We start from the raw sequence: 11,219 nt of genomic DNA on the forward strand, positions 1-11,219 counted from the left end.
AGTACTCATGCCAACAGGAAAAGCCTGCCCTGTGGTGTAGGTCACATCTTCACCCGTGCAGCCCTTTAAATATAGGCAAGCTTTAAGCAGCCAGGCTTGCCTTTTTACATGCCTTACTTAGTTACAAGGGGATTTTCATGTCAAAACCTGCTTGATATTTTAGAGGCAATATAACAGTAGTGGTTAGCACAGGGGAGGATGCCTTTAACAATGTGACCCTGTACCCACAGCACTACAGGTTATTCCAGTAGGGAAGGATAGTGGTAGTAAGCAACCAGCATAGTAAGCTGGGTAATTTAAGAGGACACCAGTAAAAACTTATTATGGCCATTATGTCTCCAGACAGAGCTGCATGGAAGTGTTTGAAAGTTGATCTTGCCAGCTCAGAAAAGGATGTCATAACCAATAAACTAACCAATCCACCTAGTCTGAAGTTCCATTTTTTTCAATTGATCTTTATTCAAACACTGAACATTATGTAAAAGACAAATGAGCAATCTATATTACTGTTATGGAAACTAGAGTATCCTCAAACTTTTTAAATTTAACTTAAGGCACACTTTACATTGTCACTGAAGTAAATAGGCTATAGATGAACCCCAGACCCCCTCAAATCAGTACATCCATGAATGGATCAATGTGTATCACTAGCACTCTGGCTTAACAGGTTTGAGAGTCTCATTTCCAGTTGTCCTGTTGCATGTAGTGTCTTCCTCTTCCAAAGCATGTTTTTATAAATAAGGTTCTTCATCTTGAATAGGAGCTGCCACTATGAGGAATGGAAAAATCAGGTTATATTGTCAGTGGTATAAGGTCATTAAGAAAGGAAATAAGCATAGGTCTACACTTAAAAAAAAAAATTAGATCAACCTCAAATCATCACTGAAGGCTGTGAAAAATGTTGCACCCCTGAGCACCATCAGTAGGTCCTAATCTCCTGTGTAGATGGGGCTAGAACTACAGCCTGTTGGAGAGGTAGATTCCCTACATAGAGGGAAAACCCCCTTCCATCAATATAGGAAGCATCTATAGCAGAGGCAGGCAAACTACAGTCCACAGGACCATCCTGCCTGGCCCAGGAGGCTAGCCCCCAGCCCCTCCCCTGCTGACCTCCTGCCCCCACAGCCTCAGCTCACTCGCTCTGCCACCAGCGCAATGTTCTGGGTGGAGGGGCTGCAGAGCCAGCCTGACCCAGTGCTGTGTGGTGGCAGGCAGCAGCAGCATAGCCCGGCTCCAGCTGGGCAGCACAGCTGTAGCGCCACCAGCCACTGGCGCTCCAGGCAGCACAGTAAGGGCAGGGAGCAAGGGAGATTAGCTAGAGGGCAGGGGGGAAGCAGCTAGGGGCCAGGCCATGACCCCCTCCCCTAACCAGCCATCCATACAATTTACGAAACCCGATACAGCCCTCCAGCCAAAAAATTTGCCCACCCCTGAACCACAGTAGGATACTGCTGTAGCACAGATATACCCACAGATTAGGTGCTGTTTTCTTCAATAGGAAGGTCAGATTTAATTACCTTTATACCAGTCCAGTGCTGTTTGAGCTATAAAACTATCAAAGTTTCTAATGTATCAATTTAAAAAAAGACTAATACTAATATTTGTTACCAACCAGATCAAGATCTGTCAATAGTACCACTATTTATTTGTATCAGAGGGGTAGCTGTGTTAGTCTGAATCTGTAAAAAGCAACAGAGGGTCCTGTGGCACCTTTAAGACTAGACAAATATTGGGAGCATAAGCTTTCGTGGATAAGAACCTCACTTCTTCAGATGCAAGAAACGACTTGCATCTGAAGAAGTGAGCTTACCCACAAAAGCTTATGCTCCCAGTACTTCTGTTAGTCTTAAAGGTGCCACAGAACCCTCTGTTGCTTTTTACTATTTATTTGAAACTTAACACAGCAGATTTCATATGTTTATCAGTGATAGCACTGTGGCTGCTTGACAGGTTTGTTTTCATAGATTTTTTCCTTCTCATCTCTGCTTGAAAGTTCAAGTTTCAGAGTTTTAATACTGTTTTAATTTCTACCACATATGAAGCACAACAGAAATAGACCTAGAAGAGGGAGAAAAAGTAAATGGGAAAACTGCCTGGACAGAACTTTCTTTAAATTCAAAAGCTTTCAGATCTATTTTTGGTAGAGAAGTTGTTTGTCAGAACTTTGGTTTATTCACCATACTTTTTAACTAATCAGAGCTCTAGTTGCAGATTTCCACTTTTAAGACATCTTACTGGGTTTAGTCACCTCCAGTCTTACATTTGCCAGCCCTCTGCTCAAAAACAACAGTTCTCCTTGAAACAGGGAAGCCTGCTTTTAAACCATTTGTGCTTCCTTGTGCCCTAGGGCGGTAGGAGCAGATTAGGTCCTTGGAGCAGATTAGAGTAGATTCAGGGCTGCTCTAACTTGTACTACTTCTAACAGCTCCCTAAGGAGCATTACACCAAGCAGGTTGCAAAAGCACAGCCCACTTCAGCCACACCTCATTCTGTCCTGCCACATTCTAGAAAAAGGGTGGGGAAAGTAGGGTAGCACCGAGCCAGTAATATGCCCATGAGATCACAGGCACAGAGTTTGTCCCTGTGTGTGCCAGCATTCCTTTTGCAAAGGGTGTAGCATTTTTCTATGCTTGCACATTTGGATGCCATTTGAAAGAGCCCTGCAAGATGTATAAAATATTGAATTCTCATTAACAGAGAAGCAAGATGTGACAGGACTTTCCTTTAGTCAGCAACACTGTTAAGAAAGCTTATTAGTCACTTCCCACCCACAGAACTGAAGAGACAGAACTAACATTTCTACTCTGACCTTGTACCTTCTAATGCAAGATGTCAGCCATGATCAGAGGGTCTGTACTCATTTTGGATAGCTTTGGCTTGTGAATTTCTACATGCTTCCTAAATCTAAAATAGAAATGATATTCGAGCAAGACAACCACTCAGGAAAAGTATATTACCAATGGACAGCTTTGCTGTTAGTGTGATTCATTATAGTACCACTACTGATACCTAATGGGAAGTTAACTTCTGCACTCCCTGTCTTGACAAAGCCACAGATATAAGTAGATTCTTTGAAGTTTAGCTAAGCATCCTGTTGCAGATATATATAGTAGTGCAAGTCTGGGAATCGCATGAGCAATTGCTCAGATAGGAACTGCAAGGGGTTTTTATTTGGAAAGAAGGGATGGATGATGGTGGGTCTAAGTGTATGTTCACACAACCAAAATGTATGTTAGAAGAACATAAAGGTTGAAAAGCCAAGTAGTCTAGTTAGGAAATGCCAGAATTAAGACAACCTTAATTCAGAACCCTTGGGCCTATGAATCATATTTCTTCCCACTGAATTCCTGGCTCATTCAATGCTCGCTTAATGAGCAACTATTTAATATTACATTCCTGTTGTTCAGTGTGCAGTCCCATGCCTTATTTCCTGCACCTTAATCAAACCCTCCTCATGGGCTTTTCTTTGGCACTCATTACAATTGGACAGGCATTCTGGCACTTCCTAATTTTTGAGTGCTTGAGTTTGCATCCTCAGTAATACTCTTAATATATAGGTTTTACTTAAAAAGGCAAAAAAAAAAAAAAGGCAGTTTCCATCATGTGGCTTCACACTGACACGCACATGGGTCATCAACAGGATAGGGACATTTTGATTCACTGCACAGGCCTCTGCCACTTGAGCTAACAGAGTAACTGATAGGCTGTCATCCTCTACTTTCACAAGCAACAGACTTTGCCACTTGTATAGACACTGACAGCAGAGGAATGGAGAGTTTTGGACTCCATTGCAGGCTTCGGAGAGGAGTATGCTCTAGTAAAGCACAGACCTTCCCCCTCATACCTAATCTTGAGTCCTTCCTGCCCTGTTCCCCTCCAACCTCTCAACTCTAGTCCCACCTGTTCCTCTTCTCTTCACTTAGCCCCAATCTCCACTGGTTACCCTGGCCAGCCTCTCCAAATACTGGCCTGTGTTCCCCACTGGCTCCCACCCCTGCAAATTTGGCTCTTGTTCCCAAATCAGGTAACCTCCAGCACCCAGCTGCCTGGGCACAGCAGGAGGGCACTGAGAGCACAAAGAGGCAGTCTCCCGGTTCTGGTGCCTGGACCCGGGCCCACAATAGCGCAGGGCAGCACAGAACTACCATTGCAAGGAAACTCCTGTTCAGCACCAGGGTGACGCATGCTCAGAACCTTCCCAGTTCTTAGCTGCAAGCTGCTAACAAGCCTCTACTGAGCATGTGCAAACTGCAGTGTTTCAAAAGTTTATAACGCGGATGAATTTTCACAGAAACAGCAGAAGGCAGATCCCTGGCACCAGACTGCCCCGTGCTAACGTTTGAGTTCCTGCTCCAAAGCATAGCCACACCTGGGCTTCTCCAAGAAATAACAGCCAGAATTTTTTTAAACCTGGGCAAAGCAACATACTGTCCCCTATCCTCTTTCCCGGCCACACCTGAACCACTCTGGCGGTCACTTTCCATGGAAAGTCAGCCTGAGACAGCCAAAAGGCACTAAGCACTTCAACCCCAAATACAGGCTACTGACAACAGCACTGGGCCCTACTTCCCTCACGTAAGTGAAGCCCTTAAACAATAATCATCACGGGGCTGCCCAGACGCGCAGGGCTGCAGACGAGGTGGGAGGTGCAGCGGAGAGCCCGGGAGTTTTACCGCAGGACACAGACTGGGGAGCCGGGGCCTGTGGGGGGAAGCAGGGTCGGGGGACGAGGGGGGGAGAGGAGCGGGTCCGGGTCTCACTCACCCGCGGGCTCAGGGCAATAGATAGACGAAGACGAGCAGCGCCAGGTCGAAGAGGACGAAGAGCCACACGTCGAGCCAGTAGGACTGTCCGGAGAGCGACAGGGGGCGGCTGCAGTCGCCATTCGCTGTGGCCGGCGCCGGCTCCGGGCCTCGCTGCCGCTGCTCCAGCCCCGCTGCCTCCATCGCTCCCCCTCCGCGGTAGCTCCTGCTTCGCCTACCAGAGCAAGGCGGAAGCGACGGGGGGGCGTGGCCCAATAGCTCATGCGCACCTGTTTGCTCCGGAGGAGGGGAGGCTCTTTGCACCAATGAAAACAGCGGGCGGCCGACTGCTGGGCTGGTCACGTGACCGCTCTACAGCTGGGCAGGGGCGGAGGGCTGCCCCCGCGGCGCTCAGTGTGTGACTCACGGAACGTATCTGCCCAGCTGGCTGCGCTCGCGCCCCGTGCGGGGATGGGGCCGCTGCAGGCCTCGCTCTGCCCCAGGCAGAACTGTGCTTCAGAGCTGCGTCCCGCCCCGCCCCGCCCTCCGAGCCCGTCAGCAGTACCAGAGAAGTACAGTACGCACAGAAAGAATTAAATTGTATTAGAGACTATTTAAAAAATAAACGATACAGAGAATTTGAAGCGTCAGTTATTGGTCATTGGGGGTAACATACAGAGTATAGGGGTATGTTGCTATAGCCAGGGTAAGTCCAGCTCCCACACAAGCTTCAGAAAACATACACCAAAACACAAACCCACATGCCTCAGGGCATAAGGCATCCACTAACTGTGGGGCTTAGCAAATTTTCTTATATGAGCATGTTATTCCACGGTTGCCCGTTATGGTGATTTTGCATGTTCCTGTGGGACCAGGTGTACTGGCCACTGCCCCACAGCAGAGGTGACTAGATAGACCACAGCTGTTATCTGATAAATAAATTATGTTTTCATCATTTTTTAAAAGAAATTGTTGCCTAAAAGATGTAACATCAGTGAAACATTCCTTCTTCCGTTCCATCCATCCCAGCCTTCCAGAGATGGCAGCAGCGATGCCAGGATGGAAAGTGGCTTTAAGAACAAATGATCCCCAGCCCATGCGTAGTTTCCATTTATACTAAAATGGAAACGGTTAGCCCAAAGTATTTTTAAATATGGTTTAGTTTTGTTCTAGTCTAGCCCAGGAAACTGTATCAGCACATTTCTTGGAAGAGTCATATTTATAAACAGTTGTGGCTAACAGTTTTTTTCTGGGATAAATGGGACTCTGGAGAAACAAACTTTCATAATATTTCAACTATCAAGCACATGTTTGTATCTACAGAGGTTCATGGAATCTGAGATGGTTTACAAATGTCCTCATGTAGCTGAAACTCTGTGGGTCTTCAACACCATAAAGAAATTATTAGATGTCTACACCTTTCCAATAAAACTACTGCTAAAACTATTTGATGGCTATAATCCAACCTGTTCTACTGTATGTGAATGAAGTCGGGTTCAGTTTAAAACTAGACATAAACCCTGGTTGTCACCTAGCAGACTACCCCACCACAGTGAAATATGCAAACCTGAGATACACTCTCACCAAATATAGACTCAGTGACCACAGATTAGAGATTGGAAAGAGGCAGATACGAAGCGCAATAAACCCAGAGAGGAGAGACTGTGCAGCCAATGCAAGAGAGGAATTCTGAGTTAAAGAAATACTTTCTACTAGTATGAAAAAGAGAATATATTTGTTCAAAATGTCAGGAATCAGAATACTTCTAACCAAAAACTGACAAAGAAAAACTGTGCCTGATCTTCAAAGAAAGGAGCAAGAGATGGCATGATACTGTTTAGCAACCTGCCACTAGATTAGGAATTAGGATTGTCCTAACTCTAAAGAGTTAAAGGTAACTCAGATCTACCAGTGACAAAAGGCTCAAAGTGACTTTCCCCCAAATTGTGCTGAAAGACTTTTAGAAAAATGTGCCAATAAATTTCTGAATAGTAATAGTGGAACCCTCAGTAGAGAGAACTCTGAACAATGGACCTGAAACACAGGTTAAATCAGTTTTGGCAGAGGCTTATAGCTGGTGTTGCTTCTTTGGGGCAAGTAGTTAGTCAATATTGGAGCCTGCCCTTAAAGGTTGTTTCCATTGGGAGGAGAAATTGGTTACATCAGTCAGGTATTTTTTTGATACAATCCCATTTATTTACAAAAAATATACACAAAAGCCTGTTTCCCTGAACACATTAGGAAAACAAAACAAACAAACAAATATAAAAACACAAGCAGTTTCCTCACTCTATTTCCAAGTCTGCCCCTCCAGTCATTTCTGTCCCCCATGGAGCTCTGTCTCTGTTCTTTCTAAGGGCTGTGCTCACAACTGCTTCTTCTCACTGTCCACTGGCTTTCTCCTTTAACACACAGACAGCTTGCCAAAACAAAACCCTAGCCCCTGCTTGAAAAAGCAGGGAACTTTGGAGCCCACAAGGCTGGCTTTTCATCAGGCCTTGTGCTGTGACTTGTCACATTAGGTGGTGGCTTGTACTGTTTCCAGCTATCTTACTACCTAAAGCCGCTTAATTAATCCTTAAAACACCCCTGAGTGACAAGTTTTGCTGGCATAAATGCTCACATGCACAGCGCTATGTCACTCATTGAGCTGGTTTTATTATGTCAACATGAGAGCTCTCTCCTGTCAGCATAACACGGCTACATGAGCTCTCCTACAGATGTCCCACTGTAAGCTTGTAAGTGTAGACATGGCCTTACTTAACTGGAATTTTATTATGTCTTAATTAAATGGAATGTGTTCTAGACCAGTGATCTCCAAAGTGGGGTGCGCAAGAGGATCCTTGGGAGTGCGCGGCAGGAGGAGTGCTTTTTTTTTTTCTTCGTCAGGCAGGAGTCTGAGCGGCTTTTTCTTTCTTTCTTTTTTTTTTTTGCTTTGGCAAAAATGATAGAGCTGGCGCAGCAGGGGGTGCGTGCTCAAACATTTTTTACTGATAGGGATGTGTGATCAAAGAAGTTTGGAGACCACTGTTTTAGACAAACAAACTGCAACATCAACATAAGTGTAACTCAAAAATTAATCTGTAGATCTACATAAATAATCTAGTTGTAGATAACACCTTTCCTGAGGTAAATCATTTTCTGAATAGGTTCTGAAATTATGACTCTCTGCTTTATTCTGCATAGCATGCCAGAAGGAAATAAAGTTTCGTAGCACAACAGGTGATACTTATTCTATTGAAATTATGGAAACGGGGAGAACTGCCATTGTCATGTACTGGCTTAAGTGTGTGATCAGGTTGTCCTGGGCTCACAGAGGGCAGAAATGCCTTTCTGTGCTAATGGGGAGTCTCATTTAGCTCAACTGCTAGAGATTTGGGTTTTTGAAGCTGAAGGATGTGGGGTTTTTATTTGATACCACAGATATCCAGCTGATAAGCATGTTTATCTGACTGTTCTACTAGATTTGTTACATAGTCTCCAGTGAGTATTTATAATACCACCTCATATTCTGTATCACTTACCTGAGGATTTCATGTATAAATCCAATGATACACAGTTTCCTTTCTCTGGTATTCAGCAGCAATAAAGTAGTGTCCCTAGCAATCACACCTTCACGTGACAACACTTGCAGAAACACATTTCAAACAAACAAGTTAAAACAGGTCCTGTAGCCTAGTGGTAATGTTCTGTACTGCCATGTAGCAGATACTTATGTTACAGTGCTGGGTGTGGTACAAATATCTAGATCAGTAGGAGAGCTCTGTGTAGCCTAGTAGGTAGTCTCTTTCACAAACAGCAGTTGGTCCAATAAATGATATTACCTCACCTACCTTGGGTTTCTAGATCAGTAGACTACATGGGTTGGAGTTTATTGCTTTTCTCCCACTTCCTTAGCCAGAAAGGCCTAGGGTTGCAGAGGTAGCATGCTCAATTCAAGGGAAAAGGAAAAGGCATATCACGAGACTCAATGGTTCTCTCTTAGTCAATGAAGAGAGTGTTCATGGGCTCAAAAACATTTAGTTTGAATCCTTGAAAATTTGGAAGCCTGCTCATTAGTTCTGTCCTTTACAGTATAGTAGTGATATTGACAGCATGCCATGCATCACAGATTCAACTCTGCAACATGTTTTTTTGTAATTAGGATTCCAATCCTGAAATTGGTAGGTAGGCCCTCATACCTGCATGGAACCCTATTGAAGTTAATAGGCACAGGGGTCAATCTACTCACCTGAAGCTCATTGCAGGGTCAGGGCTTTAGTTCTCCCCCTTTTTTTCTTTAAAGGCCATTATCTTTCACCAGTGTGTGTACGGAGTTCCATCACATTCAGTTTTGGTCTTGTAGTTGGATTTAAACCAGGAATGAATGTTGTTTACTTCTACATACATTCAGTATCCAGTTTTACACATCTTTATTCATGTGATTAGTCCCATTTAAGTTAACATTGCCATCTTCATAATGTATGCTAGCTCCAAAAATATGTTATTGTCTGATGACAAAACAGTCAGCCAAGCCCAACAGAGGCTCTTTTATTCCTCTGCCACACAAATGTAAGAAATATGAAAAAGTAACGAAAGTGGTAGCCCTGACCTGGACTGATACTGCAGGGTCCTTCACTTCCTAGTTGCTTAAGTTTTACAAAAAGAACAGGAGTACTTGTGGCACCTTAGAGACTAACAAATTTATTAGAGCATAAGCTTTCGTGGACTACAGCCCACTTCTTCGGATGCATATAGAGTGGAATAAATATATGCATCCGAAGAAGTGGGCTGTAGCCCACGAAAGCTTATGCTCTAATAAATTTGTTAGTCTCTAAGGTGCCACAAGTACTCCTGTTCTTTTTGCGGATACAGACTAACACGGCTGCTACTCTGAAACCTGTCATTAAGTTTTACAGTTCTTCTTTAGCCTCATGGCAGACTAATCCTCTGTTACTTCTCAGAAAAGTTTTCTTTCCCACTCTCTCTTGAGGAGCTGGGGCCTTATTTATATCTTCCAGCTGGGAATCAGAGCCAATCACTAGCTACTGCCTAGCTGGATCAGCTGATTTCCGACACCTGCCTGCTGGGGTTCTCCTTAGGCCTGGGCTTGCTGCTCACTGGTTTCCACAGGTCCTTAAAGGGGCAGGCTGCCCTGATATATATATATATATATATATATATATAATGAAATAAATTGATAGACATAAGTATATTAAAAGAAATTTAGCTAATCCTTAATGTAGGATTGTGTGTCCTATTCTTTATGGCACATTCAACTGGAATATTAGTTACTGAATCAAACTGTTTTTAAAAGTGTTTCATGATCACATCTAACCAGTAGATGGAGCTCTTAGACTCTGTGGAAAATAATAGCTCTGGTAGATGAAGTTACAGAAACTGCCAAAAAAATTCACCTAATGAAAAAATTTTAAATGCCCAGAAGGAAGAAAGTACAGGAAGATTAAGAAAGAAATAGCCAGAATAATTACTGTGTAATAGCTGCTCCAAAGCCATTAATATCACCATAGGTTATTTAAATGTATCCTTTCTGGAAAAGATTCATGGAGGAGCCTTGGGATTTGGAGGCGCCTAGAGATTAGAAGCTGAAAGCGGTATAATACACGGCAGAGTGCTGGCTAGCCATCTGCTGCCAATACAATATCCAGGGAGTAGATGCATCTAGAGTCCAAGGTGTTCACCAGAACCCTAAGGAAATGATATGAACCAAGGGAAGTGGGCCAGGGTTGGAATGGCTATGAGGCAAGCAACTCAAGCATGAATAGCACACCTGGGTGGCTACCATGGTAAGTGGTAAAGGTTTGTGGATCCAGGGCCAGTTTAGTCTGAATTCACCTTTTAGCTCTTTTTAAAGAGATGAATGAATCAAATTCCATATTTTTATCAGTGATCTAGGAAAAAAATCATAAAATCATTACTGCTAAAGTTTGCACAACATAAAGATTGGTGAGGCGGGAGATAATGTTGAAGACAGGTCACTGACACAGAGAAATCTTGATCTTTTGATAAACTGGGAACAAACCAGATAAGTGTGTTTTAATACAAATGCAAGATCCCACGAATAGGAACAAAGAGTGGTGAGTTATGAGATGGGTGACTTAATCTTCCAAAGCAGTGACTCTGAAAAAGTCTTAGGGATCCTTGTAGATGATCAACTGAACATAAGACTGGCCCTATTGGGTCAGACCAAAGGTCCATCTAGCCCAGTATCCTATCTTCCGACAGTGGCTAATGCCAGGTGCTTCAGAGGGAACGACTGGAACAAGTAATCATCAAGTGATCCATCCCCTGTCGCTCAATCCCAGCTTCTGGCAAACAGAGGCTAGGGACACCATTCCTGCCCATCCTGGCTAATAGCCATTGATGGACCTATCCTCCATGAATTTATCTTGTTCTTTTTTTAACCCTGTTATGGTCTTGGCCTTCACAACATCCTATGGCAAGGAGTTCCACAGGTTGACAGTGTGTTGTGTGAAG

General features: G+C 43.8%; 1 long non-coding RNA gene across 1 annotated transcript; it reads right to left on the bottom strand.

Annotated features, from left to right (window-relative positions):
• Nucleotides 1-429: 429 nt before the first annotated feature.
• LOC117877656 lies at nt 430-5,011 on the bottom strand. Its single transcript, XR_004645782.1, has 2 exons — nt 4,765-5,011; nt 430-769 (listed from the first exon to the last, which is right to left on the bottom strand). It is a non-coding gene; the product is annotated as an uncharacterized LOC117877656 (long non-coding RNA).
• Between the last annotated feature and the right edge of the window lie 6,208 nt (nt 5,012-11,219).

The sequence above is a fragment of the Trachemys scripta genome, chromosome 5, assembly GCF_013100865.1.
Source record: "Trachemys scripta elegans isolate TJP31775 chromosome 5, CAS_Tse_1.0, whole genome shotgun sequence".
Lineage (NCBI taxonomy): Eukaryota > Metazoa > Chordata > Testudines > Emydidae > Trachemys > Trachemys scripta.